This window comes from Macaca thibetana, chromosome 20, assembly GCF_024542745.1.
Source record: "Macaca thibetana thibetana isolate TM-01 chromosome 20, ASM2454274v1, whole genome shotgun sequence".
Taxonomy (NCBI): domain Eukaryota; kingdom Metazoa; phylum Chordata; class Mammalia; order Primates; family Cercopithecidae; genus Macaca; species Macaca thibetana.
The window spans coordinates 64,441,783-64,468,898 of record NC_065597.1 but is presented as its reverse complement, the minus strand read 5'-3'; the positions used below and the strand labels follow the sequence as shown (position 1 = coordinate 64,468,898).

The 27,116-nt window shown below is 50.5% G+C and overlaps 1 long non-coding RNA gene across 1 annotated transcript in view; it reads left to right on the top strand.

The window, feature by feature from the left end:
• The window catches only part of LOC126944814 (uncharacterized), a 71,024-nt gene extending 44,687 nt beyond the window's left edge, over positions 1-26,337 (top strand). The window contains exons 2-4 of the long non-coding RNA XR_007722198.1: positions 21,638-22,062; positions 24,994-25,190; positions 25,681-26,337. This is a non-coding gene — a long non-coding RNA (uncharacterized LOC126944814). The remainder of the gene's footprint in view (positions 1-21,637; positions 22,063-24,993; positions 25,191-25,680) is intronic.
• The last annotated feature ends 779 nt before the right edge of the window (positions 26,338-27,116 follow it).

The following is a 27,116-nucleotide window of genomic DNA, read 5'->3' as shown; positions in this document are numbered from 1 at the left end:
ACTTTGGGGGTTCCACTGTCTCTTGTCAGACTACCCAAATAACATTGCCGGGAAATTCCAGCAGGCCACACAGCAAAGCGTTCACTCGGGGCCAAATAACTTCAAAAAGCAAAATCAGAAAAGCCTCTCTGAAGAGTAGTTTTACACCTAAAATCTATGTTTAACATGGCCCATGGATGTGTTTTGTAGATTTGCTCTGATGTGGAGTGGGGCCCCCAAAGCAGTTGTACCAGTCACACCTCTGAGCTCATAAAACAGCTCTGGTAGCCAGGCAGGAAAACCATGGGCAGCTTCTTATAAAGTTAAACATTCATCTACACTGAGACACTGCAGTCCCACTCTCAGGTATTTACCCAAGAGCAAAGAAAGCATGTGCCCATCAAGATCTGTGTACAGATATTCATAGGAGCTCTGCTCCTAATAATCCCAAACTGGGAAACATCCCAAATATCCATCAACAATGAGAATGGGCCGGGCACGGTGGCTCACACCTGTAATCCCAGCACTTTGGGAGGCTGAGGTGGGGGATCATGAGGTCAGGAGATCGAGATTATGGCTAACACAGTGAAACCCCGTCTCTACTAAAAAAGACATAAAAATTAGCTGTGTGTGGTGGTGGGTGCCTGTAGTCCCAGCTATTCGGGAGGCTGAGGCAGGAGAATGGCGTGAACCCAGGAGGTGGAGCTTGCAGTGAGCCGAGATCGCACCACTGCACTCCAGCCTGGGCAACAGAGTGAGACTCCATCTCAAAAAAAAAAAAAAAAAAAAAAAAAAAAAAAAACCAATGAGAATGGATAAACAAATTGAAGTGCCTCCATACAACGGGACGCGGCTCCCCAAGAAAACATTGCAAACCATTGCACACGCCACGTCATGCACAGCTCTCCCACGTCTTGTGTTGTGTGAAACAGACCAGATGAGAAAGGACGCATCCCAAGTGACTGATTGGTTTATGTGCAGTTTAAGAACAGGCAAATTTCACTGCTATTTATAGACGGCACAACAGTGGTTACCTCTGCCAGCGGGGCAGGGGTTTGCTTGTGGACTGGGAAGGGGCCCCAGGGAATCTTCTGGAGGCTGAGGGTGCCCTTGATTCTGATTTGAGTAGTGACTATATAGGTATAAAAAATGATCAAGCCGGACACTTAAAGGCAACATAGTTTATGCATTTTCACGTGTAAACATTATCCCTCAAGAAAATAAAAACAGCCCCAGTGGCTCCCCCCTTTCCTGCAGACTCCCCCAACACTACCACCCCCTTCTTTGCCTTGCACCAGTATGATAAGGCACTTGCTTGACGGGAAGAGAAACTCAGCCGCCAGCTGGGGTTCATTTGCACTTTCCCCGCCTGGTCTGCGGTCTGGCTCTGCAGCTAGCCGTTCCGACGGGGAGGAGGGGCCCAAAGCCACTGCCTGCCGCCTGGGCAGGGGAGAGGGGCACGTGAGGCCATGGCAGAGGCACAGCCAGCTTCTTGCATGTGCCCTCCCCGGGGAATGGCAGCAGAGCCTAAGACTGCCACGCCATGGGCACGGCCCTGGCAACAAACGGCCGCTTACCCAGTCAGCACGCTGTGCTTCTCAGCTGCAGCGCCACTGCCCGGACTCACTTCAGGCTGGGGCCTTGGTTTCCCCACCTGGAAAAGTGGTGAAAAGCCCCATCTTTCCAGCGTAGCAGTCTCGAGGCATTTGCAGCACGTGTTTGTGCTCAGTGTATCGACATAGGAGGCTGTCAAAACGGATGCAGAAAACATGGATGGTTATGAGCCCTGTTTTAATAAAATTAGAATAAAAAATAAAAGCCAGGCAAGGTATTGTGCGCCTGTAATCCCAGCTACTGATGAGGCTGAGGTGGGAGGATCACTAGAGCCCAGTTCAAGCCCAGCCTGGGCAGCACGATGAAACCTAATCTCTACACAAAATACAAAACATTGCTGAGCGTACTTCCCAGCTACTGGGGAAGCTGAGGTGGGAGGATCGCTTGAGCCCAGGAGTTTGAGGCTGCAGTAAGCTATGATCACACAACTGCACTCTAGCCTGGGTTACAAAAAATAAAATAGGCCAGGCACAGTGGCTCACAGCTATAATCCCAGCCCTTTGTGAGGCTGAGGTGGGAGGATCACTTAAGCTCAGGAGTTTGAGACCAGTCTGGGCAACACAGCAAGACCCCATCTCTACAAAAAATAAAAAAGTAAAAAATAGCCAGGCATGGTGGCATGTGCCTGTAGTCCCAGATTCTTAGGAGCTTGAGGTGGAAGGATCACTGGAGCCGGGGAGTTCAAGGCGGCAGTGAGCTATGATTGTACCACTGCACTCCAGCCTGGGTGACAGAGAAAGACCCTCCCTTTAAAAAGCAAAGAAACAAACAAGCAAAAAGAGTGAAAGATAAACAAATAATTAAATTTAAAAATAAAACTAGAAGAGGAAACCCGAACTATTTCTGAATGTGTTCATGTGAGAAGAGGGCAAAATGTAAAATATACACCAATTGTTTCACCATTGTTTTTCCCTGAAGATTGGATTAAAGAAAGGGAGGGGATTAGCGCTTGAACACACCTCCCTTTGTCCTGGGTGTTGTGCTTCAGCGTGTGTGGATGGTAGCTTCGTGGTTAAAAAAAAAATAAGAAATGAGAGCAAAAAGTACTTTGAGAACTCTTTGTAGCTGTCACATCCCCAGACCCTGTGGTGAGAACCTCCAGGGACACTTGTGAACATGCATGTTTCCAGGCCCAGCCTCAGGGTGCAAGTTTAAGAAATTGATGTACTTGTCTAACGATGCCGGACACTGCCCACATGTCTGATCTCCAGGACAAGCCCTTGAGACAAGCATCATTATCCCCAGGTTAAACATGAGGAAACTGGCAGGGTGTGGTGGCTCACTCCTGTAATCCCAGCACTTTGGGAGGCCGAGGCGGGTGGATCACCTGAGGTCAGGAGTTCAAGATCAGCCTGGCCAACATGGTGAAACCTTGTCTCTAGTAAAAATACAAAGATTAGCCAGGCGTGGTGGTGCGCGCCTCTAATTCCAGCTACTCAGGAGGCTGAGGCAGGAGAATCACTTGATTTCAGAAGCCAGAGGTTGCAGTGAGCTGAGATCGTGCCACTGCACTCCAGCCTGGGCCACAGCATAACTGCCTCTCAAAAAAAAAAAAAATAATAAATAACAAAAAATAATAAAGATGAGGAGACTGAGGCCAGCATGGCTTTGATTCTGGCGTGAGGGTCCACAGTCAGGAAGTATGGAATTTGTAACTCCTGTCTCCAAAGGCCCCACTTTACAGGTGGACCAACTGAGGCTGAGGGAGATGACCAGACTTATCCAAGGTGAGGGCCAATGAGGGGCACTCAGGTCTGAGGTTCCCTTCATTTCCCCCAGGGGAACCTGGTGAAAGGAAGGCATGGATTCACCCCCAGACCCTTCTCTTGTGCCCTGAAACCTGATTTCCCTAAGACCCACAGCCTAGGAAGGCTGGGCCAGGGTGAGCCTGGACAGCTGTCCCCCCTGCCCACCCACGCCGCCCACCCCAGGCCAGCAGGCAGCCATTTATTGTTTTCTGCCACCGCTGGGTGATCTGCTCGGACGAGGAGGCCCCAGGTAAACACTAAGGCTGCCTGGTCATGCGCTGCTGGCTCGACCCTCTCCAGGTCCCCCAGCCACAAGCCCTGGGCCCCTCCCTGAAACCTCCAAACACAAACCCCGGTTTTGCATCAACTGAGTCTGCGGAGGGAGGGAAAGGAAGCTGCCTGTGGAGTCAGGTGGAAGCTGGTCAGGTGCGTTTGTGTCTCTGAGCCTCCGTTTCCTCATTTGGACACAGAGCTGGTATGATCAGCCTTGTAGATTCTGTGTAAGGATTAGAAACATCACCAGGGTAGGGCCTGGCCCATGTGCTGAGGCCGGAGGGTGGTGGTTCTAGCAGGGGGTCTGGAGCCCAGTGCTTGGTTTACGTCCCAGCACAGGACTTAACTTCCCTCTATTCACCCAGGTCACACTCAGAGGATATCTACTGAGCACCTATGGTATACCAGGCACCGTGCAGGGGTGCTCTTAGCCTCAGTTTCCCCATCTGTCCAATGACAACTCTCACGGCCCTTGCCTAATAGGGCTGTTGGGAGGATTAAATACCTTAGCAGTGCCTGTCACAGCAAGCAACTGAGTTTGCTGTTTCGGGGGCAGTGCCCCTCACGGGATGATGGTGACTTGGTGACAGGTAGGGCAGAGAGAGCAGGCTGGGCCAGGACTGCTCTCCAAATTGGGCCTCTCTGTTCCCTTGCTGGCCTGGATTTTGAAATGCCTTGCTCAGGCTGGCCAAGCGTTCTTGGTCCTCAGCATCCATCTCTCTCCTGGTGGCCTGTCCAGGGATGCATGGTGCTTTCCGTGGACACCTCCTTCCATAAAAAAGAGAAAATGAAATTATACTTATGACCACATTGGTATAACGACAAATGTAATGCAGGATGGATTTGCTATTACATTGTCATCATGATCCCATTTGTTCTCCTCTTTTCTTTTAAAAGAACTTTCAATGAAAACATTTCTGTAGGCCCCTGAAGTGTCATAGCTCCAGGAGCTGTGCCTGCTGAGCCCAGAAGGGGTCCACCCTGGTGCTGTGCCTGCTGAGCCCAGAAAGGGTCCACACTGGTTGGGCTTTGTCAGATCGTAAATCCCCCCATTACCTCTTCTTAGCAGGTCATCCTTGGCCCGGCGTGGTGGCTCATGCCTGTAATCCCAGCACTTTGAGAGGCCAAGACGGGAGGATCACTTGAGCCCAGTAGTTCAAGACCAGCCTGGGCAATGTAGTGAGACCCCATCTCTAATTTTAAAAACAAACAAAAAGCAAGCTAAGGTGATGTACCGGTGTGTTTAAAAAAATAACAAAAAATTGGGCCAGGCACCACGGCTCACGCCTGTAATCTCAGCACTTTGGGAGGCCGAGGCGGGTGGATCACGAGGTCAGGAGATCGAGACCGTCCTGGCTAACATGGTAAAACCCCATCTCTACTAAAAATACAAAAAATTAGCCAGGCGTGGTGGCGGGGTGCCTGTAGTCCCAGCTACTCAGGAGGCTGAGGCAGGAGAATGGCTGAACCTGGGAGGCGGAGCTTGCAGTGAGCCAAGATCACACCACTGCACTCCAGCCTGGGTGACAGAGCAAGACTCCATCTGAAAAGAAAAAAAAAGAAAAAAGAAAAAAATAACAAAAAATTGGCCAGGCACAGTGGCTAACATCTGTAATCCCAGCACTTTGGGAGGCCAAGGCAGGCGGATCACGAGGTCAGGAGTTCGAGACCAACCTGGTCAATATGGTGAAACTCTGTCTCTACTAAAAAAGTACAAAGAATTAGCCAGGCATGGTGGTGCGCACCTGTAGTCCCAGCTACTCAGGAGGCTGAGGAAGGAGAATTGCTTGAACCTGGGAGGTAGAAGTTGCAGTGAGCCGAGATCATGCCACTGCACTCCAGCCTGGGTGACAGAGTGAGACTCCATCTCAAAAAATAAGTAAATAAATAAATAAATAAATAAAATAACAAAAGCAAAAAAAAAAAAAAAAAAAAAAAAAAGCAACCTTGTTGTATTAGAAACTTGGAACTTTCCAAGGAATTACGTTCCCCATCTAGACCTCACTGTCCTGAAACTTACTCCTCCTGCGCCTTTCCTTTCCTAGTTTCCCATTTAAAGTAGGGTGCAGAGGACCCTGCCTGCCAGAGCCATTTGACTGACTGTGAGATGGTAGCCAGGACCGTGGAAATCACAGCTGTTAGCAGTGGTGGAGTATTTCACATATTTCATGTAAACCACTGGTCTCTCCAGTAGACAGAAGCCCAGGGAAGCCACAGAACATGTCCAAAGTTATGCAGTAAGTGGTAGAATCAAGATCAGCCAGGGGTCCCCTGAAGTGTCTGATCTTCTTCCCCACAATATCTTATAAAATATCAGCAAGACCTTCGGTGGTGGATGCGAACTTATTAATTATATACATTGTATTCATTACCCAACATTGTGGTAACAAATTCCCACAGACTGGGTGGCTTAAAACAGTAGAAATATATTATCTCATGGTTCTGGAGGCCAGAAGTTCAAAGTCAAGGTGTTGGCAGGCAGGGCTGGTTCCTCCCGGAGGCTCTAGGGGAGAATCTGTTCCATGCCTCTCCCCAGCTGCTGACGACCCCCAGTGTTCCTGGGTGTGGAGATACACTAGTCACTCCAGTCTCTGCCTCCCTCTTCACGAGGCCTCCTTTCCATTGTCTTCTGCCCTTCTAAGTACACTTGTCATTGGATTTAGGGCCCACCCTAATCCACAATGATCTCATCTCTAGATCCTTCACTTAATCATGTTTGCAAAGATCCTATTTCCAAACAAAGTCACCTCCATAAGGCTTTGAAGGGGGTTAAGATGTGAACTTATCTTTTTGGGGCCACTACACACAGGACACAGATAAGTGCCAAAAGGAATCCCAGGAAGCTGTCAAAAGCAACAGTAAGGATGTGAATGAAAGTAATAGCTTAAGCTGGGTATGGCGGCTCACACCTGTAATCCCAGTGCTTTAGGAGGCCAAGGCAGGAGGATCACTTGGGCCCAAGAATCTGAGACCAGCCTGGGCAACATAGTGAGACCCCATCTCTACAAATATTTTTAAAAATTAGCCAGAGGTGGTGGCACAAGCCTGTAATCCCAGCTGCTTGGGAGGGTGAGGCAGGAGGATCATTTGAGACCAGGAGTTCAAGACCTGCCTGGGCAACATAGCAAGACCCCATCTCTACAAAAAATAAAACATAAAAATTAAATAATAATATATTGGCATATGGCCTAGCACCTGGCATATGACAAGTACATATATATGTATATATGTATGTGTGTATATATATACACATACATGTATACATACACACATACATAGTTTTCTTGTATCTATACAGTTTTCAATCTCAGAGAAAATGTTTGAATGCACTGGTTTTGCTCAGTTTCAATGTTTTCCCAAACACTAGCAGGTTTCCTCCATCTCTCATGACTTTGTTGAAACACTTTTAGTCTCGTTTTCTGTTTGGCAGATGGCCAGTGTTCCTGCAGCTGCTTCCGGTCTGTGCAAGCCCCACTTGTGACACTTTATCTGCACAGGGGCCCATGATTTTTCCAGCCTTGGGCCTTTTCTCCTGTCTCCATTGGCCCAGGATGCCTCCACCCTCCCCCTTTCACCTGTGGAGATGCATTTTGTAAAATGACTTTGCCCTCTGTCTGCCCTTGTTACAGTAGGCAGTCAGACATAAGCAGGGCAGGAGAGGGTGCCCCCCCAACCAGGAATGTCAGGCCACCATCAGGTGATGGTCAGGTGATAAACTGTCTCTCCAAAATAATAATTGGTTGTAGCCAGCACCAGGGAAAGGCAGGCTCCCCGTAGATAAAAAAACACCAGAAATGTGATCAGCAGCTTTGCGATAAGCTCTCAGGAGTTGGGCGAGTGGGCTCAAGCATGCATACTAAGAGGCAAAATGGCAGAGTGTAACTGGTCTGTGACCTGCTTCTAGGAACGCTGGACTGGTAAGGGAATAGCGCCTCAAGTGAGCATGCAGACAACTTCAGTAAACACGCTGCGCATGTTCCCCTCGCAAGTGCCGGCAGGCCACGGCAAAGGGGACAGCCTACCCCAAGGGAAGAATTGGGAGAAGTAATGCAACCCTGGAAGCATGCCAGCATATAAGACCCCCAAGTCAAATGGCAAACTGGGCACTTGACTCTTTCAAGTTGCCCGCCTGGCCCTCTTCCCGGCGAACTTTACTTCCTTGCATTCCTGCCCTAAAACTTTTTAACAAACGTTCACTCCTGCTCTAGAACTTGCCTCCCTTTGCCTTAGGCCCCCTTGGTCGAATTCTTTCTTCGGAGGAGGCAAGAATTGAGGTTGCTGCAGACTCGTATGGACTCACTGCCGCTAACACACTCTGGTGTCCTGTGACTCAGATACGTTCCCCAGTGCTAACACTCCCAGCTCCAAAAGAACTGGGTCAAGTCTGTCCTGTTCACATTGCTGGGTCCTTGTGCTGCAAAAGGAGTCCTTACCCGCCCCTCACTCCCCAAAACCATTTCCAATAGCCTTGAGACTTCTCACCCTGCCCCAACCCACCTTTCTGACTCCATCTCCCCCACCCCTCCTCATCCGATATGTTTCAGTTCCCGGAATTGAAATGACATTGCCGTTCCCTCTGCCTGGAATGCTCTTCTGCATCAGGGCATGGCTGATGCCTTCCTACCTTCCAGATCTCAGCAAAGTGTCCTGGGGCTGCTGTGCCTGGAAGGGACACATTTTGGGTGCCTGCTTACATTATCTGCCCATACCACCGGATAATCGGGTGCTCTGTCTTGCCTCTCTGTGTGCTAGCTGCTTTACTCCACCAGATCACAATATCCTTAAGAACAAGGACGTCGTTTCGCTCACGGCTGCAGTCCCAGCACCTAGCAAGTCGTAAGTGCTTAGAAAATAATGTGTTCAGGCCGGGCAGTGGCTCATGCCTGTAGTCCTTTGTAGCACTTTGGGTTGGGAGGTCAAGGCAGGTGGATCACCTGAGATCAGGAGTTCTGGCCGGGCACGGTGGCTCACGCCTGTAATCCCAGCACTTTGGGGGGCCGAGGCGGGTGGATCACAAGGTCAGGAGATCAAGACCATCCTGGCTAACACGGTGAAACCCCACCTCTATTAAAAAATACAAAAAATTAGCCGGGCGTGGTGGCAGGCGCCTGTAGTCCCAGCTACTCAGGAGGCTGAGGCAGGAGAATGGCATGAACCTGGGAGGCGGAGCTTATAGTGAGCTGAGATCGCGCCACGGCACTCCAGCCTGAGAGACAGCGAGACTCTGTCTCAAAAAACAAAAAAGAGATCAGGAGTTCAAGACCAGCCTGGGCAGTATGGTAAAACCCATCTCTACTAAAAATACAAAAATTAGCTGGGTGTGGTGACATGTGCCTGTAATCCCAGCTACTTGGGAAGCTGAGGCACAAGAATCACTTGAACCCGGGAGGGGGACATTGCAGTGAGCCAAGATCGCGCCACTGCACTCCAGCCTGGGTGGCAGAGACAGACCTTGTCTCAAAACAATAATAATAACAATAATAATAATAGTGATCAGTGTATGAATTACATCATTCTCTCTCTCTGAAACAAGGACTTCGCCTTGTGGGCCATGGGTAGGTTTCAATGGTAGAGAATCCCCTAAAATTGTGGCAAAATATGGGCCCTGTGGAAGTGTTTTTCTCGCTGTGTCCATTTTAGGGGTCAGCATTTCCCGAAGACAGAACTATCGCTTTACCTAAGTAAGACTGCCCACCCCTGCAGTCGCCCTCTCCTTCCATTCTCGTTTCATTCTGCTTGTGATTAAACATACACCAGGCCTCCCATGCCGGTCGTTAAGGACACCAAACCATATGAGGGAAAGTCTCCGTCTTGGTCATTTGGGTCTCACAGTGCCATGCATACAGTCAGCATCTCATTCGTGCTGCCAAATGGAGGAAGGAAGTCAGATTCCACTTCAGCTGCGGGACCCTGGGCTGAAACGTTGCCTGTAATATCTACCCTGGAATCCACGAGCAGAGAAAGCAGCGTGAGTCTCAGCCTGGGAAGCAGATGGAACCACCTGGAGGTTTCTACAGATCGTGGTGCCCCACCTCAGGCTACTTGGATCAGTGTGTCCCGGTTGAGGCACCAGCATCAGTATGTTTTAAAAGCTCCCGAGACATGGCTGGGCGTGCTCTCTCCCGCCTGTAATCCCAGCACTTTGGCAGGCCGAGGTGGGCGGATCACAAGGTCAGGAGATCGAGACCATCCTGGCTAACATGGTGAAACCCCGTCTCTATTAAAAATACAAAAAATTAGCCAGGTGTGGTCCCAGCTACTTGGGAGGCTGAGGCAGGAGAATGGCGTGAACCCGGGAGGCAGAGCTTACAGTGAGCCGAGATTGCACCACTGCACTCTAGCCTGGGTGACAGAGTGAAACTCCATCTCAAAAAAAAAAAAAAAATGTTCCCGAGGCATGCGATTCAACAACAACAACAAAAGGAATGAAGTTCTGAGAATTGATTTTAAACCACAATACTACATTCAAACTACAGCATGAGTGAACCTGGAAAACATGTTGTGTGGAAGAAGGCAGGCACAGAAGACCGCTTATTATATGGTTCCATCTATAGGAAATGTCCAGAATAGGCGAATTCGTGGAGACAAAATTAGATTAAGCCTGGGCAGCATAGCAAAACTCCATTTCCATAAAAAACAAAAAAATCTGGCCAGGTGCAGTGGCTCACACCTGTAATCCCAGCGATTTGGGAGGCCGAGGCAGGCAGATCACTTGAGGTCAGGAGTTCGAAACCAGCCTTGTCAACATGGCAAAATGATGTCTTTACTAAAAATACAAAAATTAGCCGGGCGTGGTGGCACATGCCTGTAATTCCAGCTACCCAGGAGGCTGAAGCAGGAGAATCGTTTGAACCCAGAAGGCAGAGGCTACAGTGAGCTGAGATCACGCCACTATACTCCAGCCTGGGTAACAGAGAGAGACTATCTCAAAAAACAAAAAACAAAACAAAAAACAAACATTTTTAAAGGAAAGAAAAAAATAAATAAAACCTTTTGTACACCCATGTTCATAGCAGCACTAGCAGCACTATTCACAATAGCCAAAATGTGGAAGCAACCCAAATGTCCATCAATGGGTGAATGGATGAACATGATGTGGTTTATATTAGGTTGGTGCAAAAGTAATTGCGGTGTTTGCCATTGAAAGTAATGACAAAAAACGCAATTACTTTTGCACCAACCTAATACATATGCTGCAGTCTAAATGCTTGGGCCCTCCGGCAATGCATATGATGAAATTCTAACCTCTACTGTGATGGTGCATTAGAAGGCGGGGCCTTTGGAAGGTAATTAGGTCATGAGGGCAGAGCCCTCACGAGTGGGATTAGCACCCTTACAAAACAATCCCCTGAGAACAGGTTCACACCTTTTGCCATTAAAGATCCAACAAGAATTCTCCTTTCCAGTCTGTGAAACAAGAAATAGGCCCCAGCAGACTCTGGATCTGCCAGCACCTTCATCTTGGACTTCTCAACCTCCAGAACTGTAAGAAATAAATTTTTGCTGGGCGCAGTGGGTCACGCCTGTAATCCCAGCACTTTGGGAGATCCGCGGTGGACAGATCACCTGAGGGAAGGAGTTCAAGACCAGCCTGGTCAACATGATGAAACTCCATCTCTCCTAAAAGTACAAACATGGGCCAGGTGTGGTGGTGGGTGCCTGTAATCCCAGCTACTCGGGAGGCTAAGGCAGGAGAATCACTTGAACCCGGAGGCAGAGGTTGCCGTGAGCTGAGATTGCACTACTGTACTCCAGCCTGGGCAACAGGGTGAGACTCTCTCTTAAAAAGAAAAAAAAAAAGAAAGAAGAAGCAGAAGAAAGAAATTTCTGTTGCTGATAAACTCCCTACTTTATGGTAGTTTGTTATAGCAGCCTGGATGGATTAAGATAACATACAGTGAAATATAATTCAGCCCTAAAAAGGAAGAGAACTCTGACACATGCGACAGCATGGATGTGCCTCAAGGACATTATGAAAAGTGAAATAAGCCAGACGTCAAAGGACACAGGCCGTTTGATTCCACTCATAGGTGGTACCTGGAGAAGTCAGGTTCAGAGAAACAGAAAGTGGAATCGTGGTTGCTGGGGCAGGAGGGAGGGGAAATGGGAGTTGCTTAATGGGTGGAAAGGTTCAGTTTTGTAACATGAAAAGAGTTCTGGAGCTGCATGGCAGTTATGGTTGCACAACAATATAAAAATGTACTTAACACTCCTGAACTGTGACCTTCAAATGGTTCAGGTGGTAAGTCATATGTGTATTTTATTACAATTAAAAATTTTCTTAGGCTGGGTGTGGTGGCTCACACCTATAATCTTGTTGCATGATCCTTGGGGTTGCTTTTATGACCAGAAACCTCCGTGGCTGGTGGCATCTTTTGTCCAAGTTTTGCTTGGGCCCGCCGGGCTAGTTCTGCCCACAGCCTGGCAGGCTGTGCTCAGCTCACACTACCAGCCTGGATCCCACATTGCTTGGGCAAGCCGGGTGTAGCCTAGTGAGGGGTATGTGAGTAAGTGCACATGGGGTCTGGCCACTGTGCACAGTCAGGCACACTGGCGGCTACAACGGGGCAGGGACCAGGTGCCGGCACAGGCGCCAGCTCTCTGCGAGGTTGCTGCTGGACCAGGTGCACCACAGGCAGCCTCCACGGCTGCCACCAGGGAATGCAGTGGTGCCTGGAAGCTGGGAGGCTCCAGGAACCACAGGGCCCCAAAGAGGGAGTCCCAGCCCTGGCTTTGGCTCCCAGGTCTGGGCTGCCTGAAGGACCGCAGATCTTCTCTACTTCTCTTCACCTACAACATGGCAAGCAAGGGGCGTGTTTCAGCCCTGTTTGTGTTACAGTTCCTTCAGGCCTGCCATTCGGCAGTTCCTGAGTTCTTGTCCTGCTTCCAAGAAGAATGAGGTACGCAGACAAGTGTAGGGCGAGCAAGGTGAAGAGGAACTTTATTGAGTGACGGAATTGCTCAGAGGAGGCCTTGGAGTTGGTAGCTCCTCTCTGCAGCTGGTCGACCTGACATCTGCTCAGCTCTGGCTAAGTCTGGTGCTTTTACGGGTCTTAGAGAGGAGGAAATGCACACTGAATGGTCCATGGGTGGCTGTGAGTGGGCCCAGAAAAGGCACCACAAGGTCCCACTCTGGTCTGTGGGACTGGCAGCCCGGCCCACAGCCTTCAGGTCCTCCCTGGCCTGAAGGTGGGGCCTCACCAGTGACCCATCCCCCTCCACCAAGGAACCTGTCTGCCTTTTGCTGCCATTCATGGGCCCAGGCTGTAGGTGCCAAGGGGTGCCTTCAAGTCAGCACCCAGCTACCCTCAGCTCCCCTTCAGCTTCCCTTCTATGCTTGTCAGTGCCCAAAGTCCAGAGGGGCCTGAGGCGGCAGGGGACTGGCATGTCAGCACTGCCCTGGGTGTTCACACCTGGCCGGGCTGTGACAGTGCCTGGGCTCAGCCCCAGCTTTGCTCCAAGATCAGAGTGGGCACCAACAGCAGGGAGAAGTCAGGCAGTGGGAGCAGGCACTTCTGAGCCTGTGAGGCAGGGGTGCCTTCCTGGGCCGCCAAGAGTGCAGGGATGCCTGGGTCCACAGCTGCAATTTGGGCAGCTGCAGGTATGCTGGAGACAGGGAGCGCAGGGCTTCCGCCTGCTCTGTGGGGTGGGAGACCTGAGTCTGTAGCTGTGGTTTGGGTGGCTGCAGCTGTACCCAGGAGGGGGCAGGGCTCCTGCCTGCTCCATGGAGTGGGACGCCCAGGTCTGCAGGCACGACTTGGGCAGTTGTCGCTGCATCTGGGAAGCTCCCACCCCACCAACTCAAAAGGGGCGGGGCTCCCAGTTGTCCCCACCTCCTGCCACCTCCTGCCACCTCCAGAGAATGTGCAGCCCCAGCCACACCTCCCTGCTGCAGCTGGTGTGATGGCAGAGGCCGCTTCAGATGGGCCACCACTGCCATCAATCCTAGTACTTTGGGAGGCTGAGGCAGGAGAATTGCTTAAGCCCAGGAGTTCAAGACCAGCCTGGGCAACAGAGTAAGACCCTATCTCTACAAAAAATAAAAAATTAGCCAGGCATGGTGGCACATACCTGTGGTCCCATCTATTTGGGAGGCTGAGGTGGGAGGATCCCTTGAGCCCAGGAGTTTGAGGCTACAGTGAGCCAGTCCACCCCAGCCACTGCACTCCAGCCTGGGCAACAGAGCCAGACCCTGTCTCTAAAAAATAAAAAAATAAACAAAAAGTTTTAAAAATTATTGGCAGGATGCGGCAGCTCACGCATGTAATCCCAGCAGTTTGAGAGATCTAGGCAGGCAGATCACTTGAGGTCAGGAGTTCGAGACCAGCCTGGCTAACATGGTGAAACCCCATCCTTACTGAAAATTCAAAAATTATCTGGGCGTGGTGGCAGGCGCCTGTAATCCCAGCGACTCAGGAGGCTGAGGCAGGATAATCACTTGAACCTGGGAGGTGGAGATTGCAGTGAGCCGAGTTTGTACCACTGCACTCCAGCCTAGGCAACAGAGTGAGACCCTGTCTTTAAAAAAAAATTATTATGGTATGCAGTAAGGTCCACAAATCTTCAAAGGAATTGTACATGAGCACACACTCGTGTGGTGACCACCCAGACCAAGATAGAGAACAGTGCCAGCTTCCTGCCTATGCAGTCCCTGTCCTCCCTCCGCCCAGCTCCCTGGGGATCAGACTCTATCACCAGAGTCTGTTTCTGTGACCAAACATTATATAAACAGAATCACATGGTGTGTGCTTCTCTGTGCCTGGCTTCCTCCTCTGAACATGATGTCCATGTGCTTCACCGTGTTGATGTGTGCAATTGTTTCTTTGTTTTGTTTTGTAAGACTGGGTTTCACTCTGTTGCCTAGGCTGGAGTACAGTGGTGTGATCATAGTGCACTGCAGCCCCGACTTCCTGGGCTCAAGTGATCCTTGCACCTCAGCCTCTCCAGTTGCTGGGACTACAGACACAGGCCACCACAGTGGCTGATTTTTTTTTTTTTTTTTTTTTTTTTTTTTTGAGACGGAGTCTCGCTCTGTCACCCAGGCTGGAGTGCAGTGGCCGGATCTCAGCTCACTGCAGGCTCCACCTCCTGGGTTCACGCCATTCTCCTGCCTCAGCCTCCCGAGTAGCCGGGACTACAGGCGCCCGCCACCTTGCCTGGCTAGTTTTTTGTATTTTTTAGTAGAGACGGGGTTTCACCGTGTTAGCTAGGATGGTCTTGATCTCCTGACCTCGTGATCCGCCCGTCTCAGCCTCCCAAAGTGCTGGGATTACAGGCTTGAGCCACCATGCCCGGACGATTTTTTTTATCTTTTTGTAGAGATGTGGTTTCACCATGTTGCCCAGGTTGGTCTTGAACTCCTGGGCTCCAGTGATCTGCCCACCTTGGCCTCCCAAATTGCTAGGATTACAAAATTGAGCCGCTGAGCTCAGCCTGATGTGTGCAGTTGTATCCATTCCTTTTCACTGCTGTGTAATATTCCACTGTCTGAATAGACCATAGGTTTATCTGACCTGATGTCAATAAGCTCTGCTGTTCCCAGTTTGGAGCTGTCATGAATAGCGCTGATATGTGTGTGCTTGAACGTGTCTTTTGGAGAATGTACCACCACATTTCTCTTGGGCATATCCTTGGAAGTGGGCTGTGTACGTGCCCAGCCTCGGGAAATCTGTGGCAAGCAGATTTCTGAAACATTGCACCAACTTACGTTCACAGCAGCAGTCAGTGGGGGTTCCAGTTGCTCCCCATCGTCAGCACTCTTGGTTTTGTCATTTTCACTGTGCACCTTCTGGTGGGTCTGTTGTGTGTGGGCAGCTCCTTATTTCAAAGTGATTAAGGTTAGAGGTCACTGGTGAGCCCAGGCCACAGGCTCTGGGATGTGTGTGGGCATCATGAGACCTTCCCTGAAGAATGCTTGGCTGGAGGGCCTTGAAGATCAGCTCTTGTCCAGTAAAGGCTCCTATGGAATGCATAGAATTACCTGGCGCTAGTTAGGAATGCAGACTCTTGGCTGGGCACAGTGGCCCATGCCTGTAATCCCCGCACTTTGGGAGGACAAGGCAGGAGGATCGCTTGAGCCCAGGAGTTCAAGATAACCTGGGCAACATGGTGAAACTGAAACTGACCCCATAGTCCCATAAATAGTTTTTTGGATAAACAAAGAAATTGACCCCTCTGGTCTGAAAACTTGAAGCTTTTATTTGTTTACCTGAATTCCTTATCAGGAAAGGACCTTCAGGCCTCTCAAAAAAGTATCAAAGAACTGAAACTAACCACCACATCCAGACAATGAGATGTTGGTGGGGGGGGGGCTCCAGGGAGGGGCCCTCATTCATCAGGATTGTTTCCTTGCCCCTCCTAGTTCCTGTTTTCTTGCACATCGTTACATTTCTTGCCTGCTATATAAACCCCTAGTTTTATTTGTTCAGGGAGATGGGTTTGTGGCTGACCTGTCATCTCCTCGGCTTAAAGCCTTCTCCTTTCCTTGGTAATACTAATCATCTCAGTCATTGGCTTTCTGTGTGGCAAGCAGCAGGACCTAGACTGAACCCCTGGTGTCTTGGTTACAAAACCCATCTCTACAAAAAAATATATATATATATACACATATATACACACACACGTATATACACACACACACATATGTATATGCACATATATACACACATATATATACACACAAACATACAAATATACACATATAGATATATAAAAAACTAGCTGGGTGTGGCGATGCGTGCCTGTAGTCCCAGATACTCTGGAGGCTGAGGTGGGGGGATGGATTGAGCCCAGGAGTTCGAGGCTGCAGTAAGTCATTATTGCACCACTGCCCTCCAGCCTGGGCAACAGAGCAAGACCCTGTGTCAAAACAAAAACAAAAACAAACCAAAAAACAGACTCTCCGGCCCACCTCCCACTCACAGGGTAAGGAACCAGAGGGGCCCAGCACGAAGTATTTTCACAGACCTGCCTGTGAGAGCCTCTGCCCAGAGCTCAGTGGTGAGGACAAGGGCTCTGCCTTTCCATAGCCTCATGGCCATGGACTCAGGGCTTAGCCTGCCTGGCCTCAGTTTTCTCGTTTGTAAAATGAGCATAATAACAGTACCCACTTCACAGGATGTTTTGGGAATTGGAGGGACTCATGTTTGTACTATGCTTGAAACAGTCATTGGCACCTAGCTAGCACTCAATAAATGGCTGTAAAATTTAAAGTTAAGGCCCTGGCCAGGCACGGTGGCTCACGCCTGTAATCCCAGCACTTTGGGAGGCCGAGGCCGGTGGATCACCTGAGGTCAGGAGTTCGAGACCAGCTCATCCAACATGGCAAAAGCCCGTCTCTACTAATAATACAAAAATTAGCCAGGCGTGGTGGTGCATACCTGTAATCCCAGCTACTTGGGAGGCTGAGGCAAGAGAATCGCTTGAACCCAGGAGGCAGAGGTTACAGTGAGCCAAGATCGCACCATTTCACTCCAGCCTGTGCAACAGGAGTAAAACTCCATCTCAAAAAATTTAAGTAAATAAAGTTAAGGCCCTGTCTGGCCCAAGGGAAGTTGGCACTAGCATGACCTGACAAATTGGTGCCATATAACTGTTGATTCCAGTTGGGACACTTTTGCCACCTGCCAGGCCCTGGCCCAGTGTAAAGCTCAAGTCCAGAGGGCTGGGGGTTGTGGGAGACAGAACTGTCACCTCAGGACTATCAGAGAGAGGGGCGCCTGGCTCTTATTTCTGCAGAAGCAGCTACAGACACAGGTCCCTCACTCCAAGGAGCCTCCAGCACATGCCCACACCTTTCTCTGGTTTCACTTTCAGTTTCTTGGAAAGGTTGTCCTTCCCTACTCCAGGCTCCTCCCCTCACTCCCCACCCAGGATCTGGGCACTGGAGGCGCCAGACATCTTGTGCCCTGTCCAAGGCTGGCAGATAAGAAATGCCCCTTGTATCTGCCAAGGTCAAAATCATACACACCCAGGTGGGGCAGTACCACCTCTGGGAGGTGTCCTGCAGAAGCCCTCCCAGGAGTGTGAGATGACTTGGCTCCACGGTGCTTGTGGTCAGAAACAACGGGAAAGAAGCTGTGTGCTCAGCAGCATGGGGTGGTGAGGAGGCTGCGGGGCATCCCACGCCATAACCCACGAGGCAGCCTCTGTGAGCTGATGGGGGATCGGTGCAGGGCGGTAAGGGCCACGGCCAGGTCTGAAGGGAGAGCGGGCTCCCATTCACGTGAGTGGGAAAAGCAGTGTATGTGTCCAGGTGCACCAGGTTGTGCAGAGCATATCTTGAAAAGGCACACAAGGGATTGATCAAAGAGTTTGCCTCAGGCAGGATAACTCAGATCTGGAAATGGTGTGGGAGGGGAACCAGTTTTTTTCTGTGAAGTCCTTGGATGCTTTGAATTTTTGTTTAAATCATGTGCATGCATGATTATTGTTTATTCCCAGCCCCCACCCCACCTCAAGTACAGAAGAAAAGAAAGACACTTGCTTTCTTTAAACTAGTTTGCTGGAGGGCAGGTCATCCTTTGTTGCTCATTTTCCGGGAGATGTAGGTCAAAATTAATTAGGGCTTTGGAGTCAGACTGTCTGGGTTCAAGTCCTGGCTGCCCCACTTTGTAGCTTCTTAGGCAAGTCGCTTAACTTCTCTGAACTTTTATTTTCTCTCCTGTAAAATGCCACAATATTATTGATATGATGGGGTTTCGTTCGTTTGTTTTGAGATGGAGTCTCGCTGTTTCACCCAGGCTGGAGTGCAGTGGCGCGATCTCGGCTCACTGCAAGCTCTGCCTCCTGGGTTCATGCCATTCTCCTGCCTCAGCCTCCCAAGTAGCTGGGACTACAGGTGTCCGCCACTGCGCCTGGCTAATTTTTTGTATTTTTAGTAGAGATGGGGTTTCACCGTGTTAGCCAGGATAGTCTTGATCTCCTGACCTCGTGATTCACCCACCTCGGCCTCCCAAAGTGCTGGGATTACAGGTGTGAGCCACCGTGCCCGGCCTTTTTTTTTTTTTTTGAGACAGGCTCTCCATCTCTTACCGAGGTTGGAGTGCAGTGGTGTAATCAAAGCTCACTGCAGCTTCGACCCCCTGGGCTCAAGCAATCTTCCCACCTCAGCCTCCTGAATAGCTGAGACTACAGGCATGCACTATCATGCCCAGCTAATTTTTTGTAGAGACAGAAGTCTTGCTTTGTTGGCCAGGCTGGTCTTGAACTTCTGGGCTCAAGCAATCTTCCTGCCTGGGCCCCCCAAAGTGTGGGGATTACTAGCATGAGACAGCTCGCCTGGCCTGATGTTAATATGTTGATATTAGTGTGACACTAACAGTTCCTGCCTTATAGGCTTGTTACGTTGCTTCAATGAGACAGGGCAGGGACATGCCTGAGAAAGTAGCAGGCACCCCTACCACATGACGGCAAGAGTCAGTGTCTACAGTATACTCCCATTGCTATGGGCGGCGGATTGGGTGGAGATCTTCATGCCTATGTGCAGATGGGCAGGCTGAGGTACAAAGTATGAAAGTCCCCGGGGGGCCGGGCGCGGTGGCTCAAGCCTGTAATCCCAGCACTTTGGGAGTCCCCACAGGAAACCCCGTACTAAAAATACAAAAAATTAGCCGGGCCTGGTCGGGGCCGCTACTCAGTGAGGCCCTGCAGTGAGCCGATCTATTCAAAAAAAAAAAAAAAGACCCCGGGTAAGCTGGTGGGACCTGGGAGACCTGCTGTGGGACCTTGGGGTGGTCCCTTCCCCTTGTCAGTGAATTGATGGGGTTGGAAAGCCTCTCCTGGGAATCATGAAATGCAGGTTCTCCAAGCGCTGGTGACAAGTGAGGTGGCAGCACCTCAGATCCTGTTCCAGGCCCCGGGACCAGGCATCCCTCAGGCTTAGGAGTCTCCGTCTGTGTCCTCTGTCAGCACACCCACTTTACCAAGCACACGACTTTCCCGGGGTCTTGTACAGCAGAATGCAGATTCTGACCCAGAAGGTGCTGGCAGGGCCTGCAGTTCTGCATTTCCAGCAGGCTTCCGAGAGAGGCCAGTGCTGCAGGTCCGAGGACCACACTTTGAGTAGCCAAGGTCTGAATTTGATGTGGGTCATGGTATACACCTATGTAAAAAGCTATCAAGGCCAGGCACGGTGGCTCACGCCTGTAATCCCAACACTTTGGGAAGCCAAGGTGGGAGGATCACCTGAGGTCAGGAGTTTGAGACCAGCCTGGCCAACATGGTGAAACCCCATCTCTGCTACAAATACAAAAACTAGCCCAGCATGGTGGCACATAGTCTGTAGTCCCAGCCCTTTGGGAGGCTGAAACGGGAAAATTGCTTAAGCCCAGGAGGTCGAGGCTGCAGTGAGCCATGATTGTGCCACTGCACTCCAGCCTGGGTAACAGAGTGAGACCCTGGCTCTTAAAAAAAAAAGAAAAAGCCATAAAGCTGCACATTTAAGATGAGTGCACTTGGCTGGTCCGAAGGGAGTAAGTTATCTCAGCCAGTTGTTCACAGGCAGTTACAGATCCAACTCCTCATTCTACTCTTTCCCCTTTCTCACTACTGCACTTGACTAGTCTAAAAGCCAAAAAGGGCCGGTGCAGTGGCTCATGCCTGTGATGTCAGCACTTTGGGAGGCTGAGGTGGGTGGATCATTTGAGGTCAGGAGTTCGAGACCAGCCTGGCCAACACGGCAAAACCCCATCTCTACTAAAAATAAAAAGTAATTAGCCAGGCCTCGGGGCACGCGCCTGTAATCTCAGCTACTGGGGAGGCTGAGGGAGGAGAATTGCTTGAACCCGGTGGCAGAGGCTGACTGAGCCAAGATTGTGGCACTGCACTCCAGCCTGGGTGACAAAGCAAGACTCCACCTCAAAAAAAATAAAAATAAAAATAAAAAGAACAAAAAAGATGAGTGCACCTTACTGTGTAGGTTATGCCTCCGTGAAAAAAATTCTAAACACACGCGCACACACACACACACACACACACACACACACACAGATGATTCTGGGTGCTCCATTGACAAGAGAGTTGAACATAAAATAACATTGGTTTAAAAAAAAATCCAGCCTAAGAAGGGTCGCAGGATGAACTCAGAATGGTTAATGAACCATGAGCCAAGTGGGGAGTACTGGCCACCCACAGTGCCCCTTAACCCTCCCCCACCACCCCATCTCCTCTGTACAGTCACCCTCCAACACACCCTCCCCATCCAGGTGCTAGGGCGGGATGCAGGCGCCTCACATTCCCGCAGCCTTGCCTGTCTCAGGAAATGCGTGTGGTCTCCAGCTCTGGCCGCCAGGAGACAAAGCCACCCGCTTGGTTCCTTGGCCCCCGGCAGGAGGGGGAAGGGGAGAATTTCCTTAGGAGAGGTTCCAAGAAGAGGGATTACTGCTTCAAAGGGAGTGCACCATTTCAGGCGGCTGAGATCTGCTGCGCCACCTTCCAGAAGGGGCCCGGTACCCCTTCTTGTGCCCAGCATGTGGGTCCCGGCTGGGTCTGCCTTAGGGCCCACTCTCCTCCTGTCCCCTGCTCCCTCTCTTGCAGTTGGTGATCCCTGGGGTCTCCTCTGAGTGGCCGCTGCCCTCGGTCGCCCACCCCCCCTGCCACCATCCTTGCTGTCCCCTGTCTTTGCTGTCCCCTTGGTGGGGATGGATAGCCCCTTCCTTTCCCCTCCCCCACTGCCCCACTGCCTCACTCTAGTCATTTATTTCCTCACTGAGGTCCTTGTCCCTGAAGGGCCATGGAGCTGATTGACCCAGCGTGCTTCTCTGGGTCCCGCGTGTGTGGTGGGAATCCTCACATTGCCTTGTTGTGACCGTGGGCCATTGCATTACCTCCCTGTGCCTTGGTTTCCTTGCCTCTAAAGACTAACCTCATGGGGTTGTTTGTAAGGATGAATGCACAAATGCAAGCTGAGTCCTTAGAATTCTTGGCACATAGCAAGTACTCAATAAACCGCCTGGCTGCTGTGCACTGGGGATATAGTCCTTTGCTCTCCGGAAGTCTGACCGTGCCCTGTCCCTACCTTACAGGGCCATCCATCAATGCTGGTGAGCTGAGCTCAGCTGACAAGCCAGCCTTGCACAGAGCGCTGCCCCTCCTGCTGGTCCAGATCCCTTCTGTCCGGAGGAGGATTTCTTATCCCCAGATGATGCCTGGCCTTGTTGGGAGCCTCCTCACCCACCCGCGCACCAACCCTCTGACTCCCTCCACCTCACCGCCTGGGGACAGGAAGAGAGCAGGACAGCAGCGGAAAGGGTGCTGCTTATGTGGCTCTTCTCAGAAGCAGGAGGCTCCCAGGCCAGGAATGTGAAACCATTTTGCAGATGAAGAAGATGAAGTCCGAGAGTTTATGAAACAGACCCAATGGGCTTGCTCTTCACTCTTGGCATCAGGAATCTGGAACCTGGGCCGGTGTCTGGAACTGCTGTGCTCAGGCAGCTTGCCTGGAAATCAGGTAGCGTGGCGGGACCCCAAAATCCCACTGTGGCCGACCATGAATCTGCCGTGGTTGTGTACCTCTGTTTTGCTTCCCAGAAACGAAACTTTGGCAACTGGAGGGGGATGGAGTGGGGCGGGTGAGGTACAGCAAGATCAGGAAACAGAACCGTCATCAAATGCCTGCAGAACGTGAGAGAACCAGCAAGCGTGATTAAGCACCTGTGTGCTTCACAGCCATTACGGTGGCTAAATCTCACAAGCACATGGTGAGGAAGGGTTTCTGTTTTCATTTTTTAGATAAGCAAACTGAGGCTCAGAGAAGTAAAGTCACTTGCCCAGGAGACTCACAGCTGGAAGGAGGCAGGGCTGGAATTCATCACTGTTTTTGAATGTTCAAAAGATACTTTTTATTTGCCTGTTTTCAAAAAATATTTCTCCCTTGCTTTAGACAATTAGTAAAAGTTACAGGAGCCAACAAAAAGGGTGAGGGAGACAGCTATCATTCAAGGCCTTTTCCAAAGAGTTATCAATCTGAAGAATGATAAAAAGACAGATGATGGAATTCAAAATTTTTAAAACTCCTTGCATTAAAAATAAGTCAATATTTGTAATAAAATCTTGTTTCTGGCTGGGCGTGGTGGCTCATGCCTGTAATCCCAGCACTTTGGGAGGCCAAGGCGGGCAGATCACTTGAGGTCAGGAGTTTGAGACCAGCCTGGCCAACATGGAGAAACCCCATTTCTACTAAAAATACAAAAATTAGGCCAGGCGCCGTGGTTCAAGCCTGTAATCCCAGCACTTTGGGAGCCTGAGGCAGGCGGATCATCAGGTCAGGAGATCTAGACCATCCTGGCTAACACGGTGAAACCCCGTCTCTACTAAAAAATACAAAAAACTAGCCGGGCGAGGTGGCGGGCACCTGTAGTCCCAGCTACTCGGGAGGCTGAGGCAGGAGAATGGCATAAACCGGGGAGGCGGAGCTTGCAGTGAGCTGAGACTGTGTCACTGCATTCCAGCCTGGGCGACAGAGCAAGACTGTCTAAAAAAAAAAACAAAAAACAAAAATTAGCTTGAGCATGGTCGCACATGCCTATAATCCCAGCTACTCAAGAGGCTGAGGCAGGAGAATCACTTGAACCTGGGAGGCTGAGGTTTCAGTGAGCTGAGATTGTGTCACTGCATTCCAGCTTGGGTGACAGAGCAAGACTCCATCTAAAAAAATAAAAAAAAAAATTGGCTGGGCGCGGTGGCTCACACCTGTAATCCCAGCACTGTGGGAGGCCGAGGCGGGCGGACCACGAGGTCAGGAGATCAAGACCATCCTGGCTAACACGGTGAAACCCTGTCTCTACTAAAAATGCAAAAAATTAGCCGGGCATGGTGGTGGGCACCTGTAGTCCCAGCTACTCGGGAGGCTGAGGCAGGAGAATGGCGTGAACCTGGGAGGTGGAGCTTGCAGTGAGCTGAGATCGTGCCACTGCACTCCAGCCTGAGCAACAGAGCAAGACTCTGTCTCAAAAAATAAATAAGTAAATAAAATAAATTTAACAAATTAAAAAAAATTTTTTAAATCTTGTTTTAAGCAATTATTTAGTTTTGTATTAGTGTATTTTTTAATATTAAAGATGCATCTCTAGAAAGATTATTATAATTTCTTTTTAATTATAGCCAGCTGGATTATACATCTCCTTTAAAAATTCCTTTTACTAACTTTCTTACGACTTACATAGACCATTCACAACGTAATTTTTTTTTTTTTTTTTTTTGAGACAGGGTCTCACGCTGTCACTCAGGCTGGAGTACAGTGGCATGATCATAGCTCACTACAGCCTCAACCTCCCTGACTCAAGCAATCTTCCCACCTCAGCCTCCTGAGTAGCTGAGACTACAGGCATGCACCACCACACCTGGCTAATTTTTTATTTTATGTAGAGTCAGAGCTCACTATGTTTCCCAGCCTGGTCTCTGACTCCTGGACTCAAATGATCCTCCTGCCTCAGCCTCTCAAAGTGCTGGGATTACAGGTGTGAGCCACTGCGCCTGGCCCAGGGCTGGAATTCAGACCCAAGCCCTCATCTCACAGGCTGCAGAACTGAGCTCACATTCCATTGCAGGGGGAGACAAGTGATGAACAAATAGATAAGATTAATTTAGGCAGAATGATGTTTTGGAGGAAGTTAAAGGATGAGATAATAACAGGATGATAGCAAAGGGGTGGAATCTAGACCAGCCAGATGGTTGGGGGTGGGGGGGGGGCTCTCGATAGAAGCCGTGTTTGAACTAAGATGCGGAGGAAGGGGAGGAAGAGCCAGGTGTGTGAATGTCAGATGAAACAGTGTCCTGGGTGCAGCAACAGCACGTGCAAAGGTCCCGGGGTGAACTGAGCCTGGCGTGCGGAGGAACAGAAAGGCCTGCATGGCCGGAGCTCTGTGAGTGACAAGAAGGGATGAGCTGGGGCTGGAGAAGTAGGCAGGGGCCTGGCAGGTCACGTGGGGAGGAGTTTGGGTTTATTCTGAGGTTGGCAGGAAGCCACCAGGAAGGACTGAAGCAGGAGGTTAACGAGATTTTTGGGAGCCACAGCCTTACCTCTCCTCAGCCCTGGTTAGGTCGCGGGTAGGGGGTGCCTTGGAGGATGGTTATGGGAGTACCCTGAGGCCCTGAACCCTGGAACTGTTCCAGACTTTGACGTCCCCCATACCTGGGATCGGTTTCTTGCTCTGCCTCTTAATGGCTTTGTGATCTTGGGCCCATAGCTTCAGTTCTCTGAGCCTTAGTTTCCTCTGCTATAAAAATGAGGATGTCAGCCAGGGGTGGTGGCTCACCCCTGTTATTCCAGCACTTTGGGAGACTGAGGCCGGAGGAATGCTTGAGCCCCGGAGTTCGAGACCAGCCTGGGGAACATAGCCCTGACTCTACTATATATATACTTTTTTTTTTTTTTAATTAGGCAGGAGTGGTGGGACATGCCTGTAGTCCCAGCTACTCTAGAGGCCGAGGTGGGAGGATCGCCTGAGCCTGGGAGGTCGAGGCTGCCGTGAGCTGTGGTGGTGCCATCCTCCCTTTGCAGAGCAGGCCTTGAATACCAAGCCCTTGGCACAGAGCCAACAAGCATGAATGGTGCCCGGTATTCCTGCAGTTGTTGCTGTGAGTATCCCAGCAGCACCTTTTCAGACCCAAGGCCGGTCGTGTTCTGGCTCCCTGGCAGTCCCCACTGTGCAGGGGAGGCTCTGAGGAATTGCAGGAGCCTGGGGATGGCCCAGGTCCCAGAGCACCCCATTCCTATTTCCTTGCCAGGGCCAGCTCAGCAATATTTCCGTGGACATCAAGGGTTCTTTCCTGTGGGGGCAGTGCAAGGAGGGTCCAAAGAGCAAGCTCCTGTGCCTCCGGGGGTGGGGGTGGGTCAGGGAGCCTCAGCTTACCCACTTGTGACAGAGCCATAGTAACCTCAGATCTGTTCAGCACTGGTTCCCTGCTTTGAGGATTTCAAAGATCAGCAGACTTAAAAATATAAACATGGAGGCAGGGGTTCCCAAACCCCCGGTCACAGACCAGTACTCATCTGTGGCCTGTTAGTAACCGGGCTGCACAGCAGGAGGTGAGCAGGTAAGTGAGTGAAGCTTCATCTGTGTTATAGCCACTTCCCATGACTCACATCACCGCCTGAGCTCCGCCTTCTGTCAGATTGGCGGCAGCAGTAGAGTCTCATATGAATGCAAACCCTACTGTGAACTGCGCATGCGAGGGATCTAGGTTGTGTGTGCTCCTTATGAGAATCTAATGACTGCCGATCTGTCACTGTCTCCCATCGCCCCCAGAAGGGACCGTCTAGTTGCAGGAAAACAAGCTCAGGGCTCCCGGTGATTCTAAATGATGGTGAGTTGTATCATTATTTCATTATATATTACAATGTAATAACAGAAATAAAGTGCACAGTAAGTGTAATATGCTTGAATCATCCTGAAACCATCCCCTACCCACCAGCCCATGGAAAAATTGTCTTCTACAAAGCTGGTCCCTGGGCCAGGTGCAGTGGCTCACACCCGTAATCCCAGCACTTTGGGAGGCCGAAGTGGGTGGATTACCTGAGGTCAGGAGTTTGAGACCATCTGGCCAACATGGTGAAACCCTGTCTCTACTAAAAATACAAAAATTAGCTGGGCGTGATGGCGGGCACCTGTAATCCCAGCTACTCCAGAGGCTGAGGCAGGAGAATCACTTGAACCTGGGTGGTGGAGGTTGCAGTGAGCCAAGATCGTGCCACTGCACTCCAGCCTGGATGACAGAGGGAGACTCCATCTAAAAAAAAAAAAAAAAAAAAAAAAAAAAAAAAAAAAAAAAGAAAAGAAACTGGTCCCTGGTGCCAAAAAGGTTGGGGGCTGCTGTATGGAGGGATTGATTGATAGAGTTAACTACCAATTTTAAAAATTTACAAGCCGGGCGCAGTGGCTCACGCCTGTAATCCCAGCACTTTGGGAGGCCAAGACGGGCAGATCACGAGGTCAGGAGATCGAGACCATCCTGGCTAACACGGTGAAACCCCGTCTCTACTAAAAATACAAAAAAACTAGCCGGGCGCAGTGGCGGGCGCCTGTAGTCCCAGCTACTGGGGAGGCTGAAATTTGCCAAACATGGAGTTGCAAAGGAACCAAATATTATCTATGGTTTTCATCCCTTCCTTGAAGGAAAGATAATTAGCTGGTGCACATGTGTCAGCTGCTATCATCAGATGGAAGCTGGTCCCTGAAATGCCAAATGCGGCTCTGGATGCTTAAGAACTCATTGAGAGATGCAGGCCCGGGGACAAGAAGTAGCCATGCACCTGTGAGGTGGCAGATCTGGGGTTCAAGTCCTCAGGGGCTGGCTCCCCCGTCTGTACTTTGCACCCCCAAGACCAGTGGTCCTCAAGCATCCATAGGCACCAGTGTCACCTGGAGCTCCAGTAGCCAGGTGGACCTGAGAATGGGCATTCCTCACCTGTCCCCAGGGGGTGCCAGTGCTGCTGGCCCCAGGCCACCCTTCAAGAACGGCTCCTAATGGGGGCTGAGCAGGATGGGTCTGCTTGTAATCCCA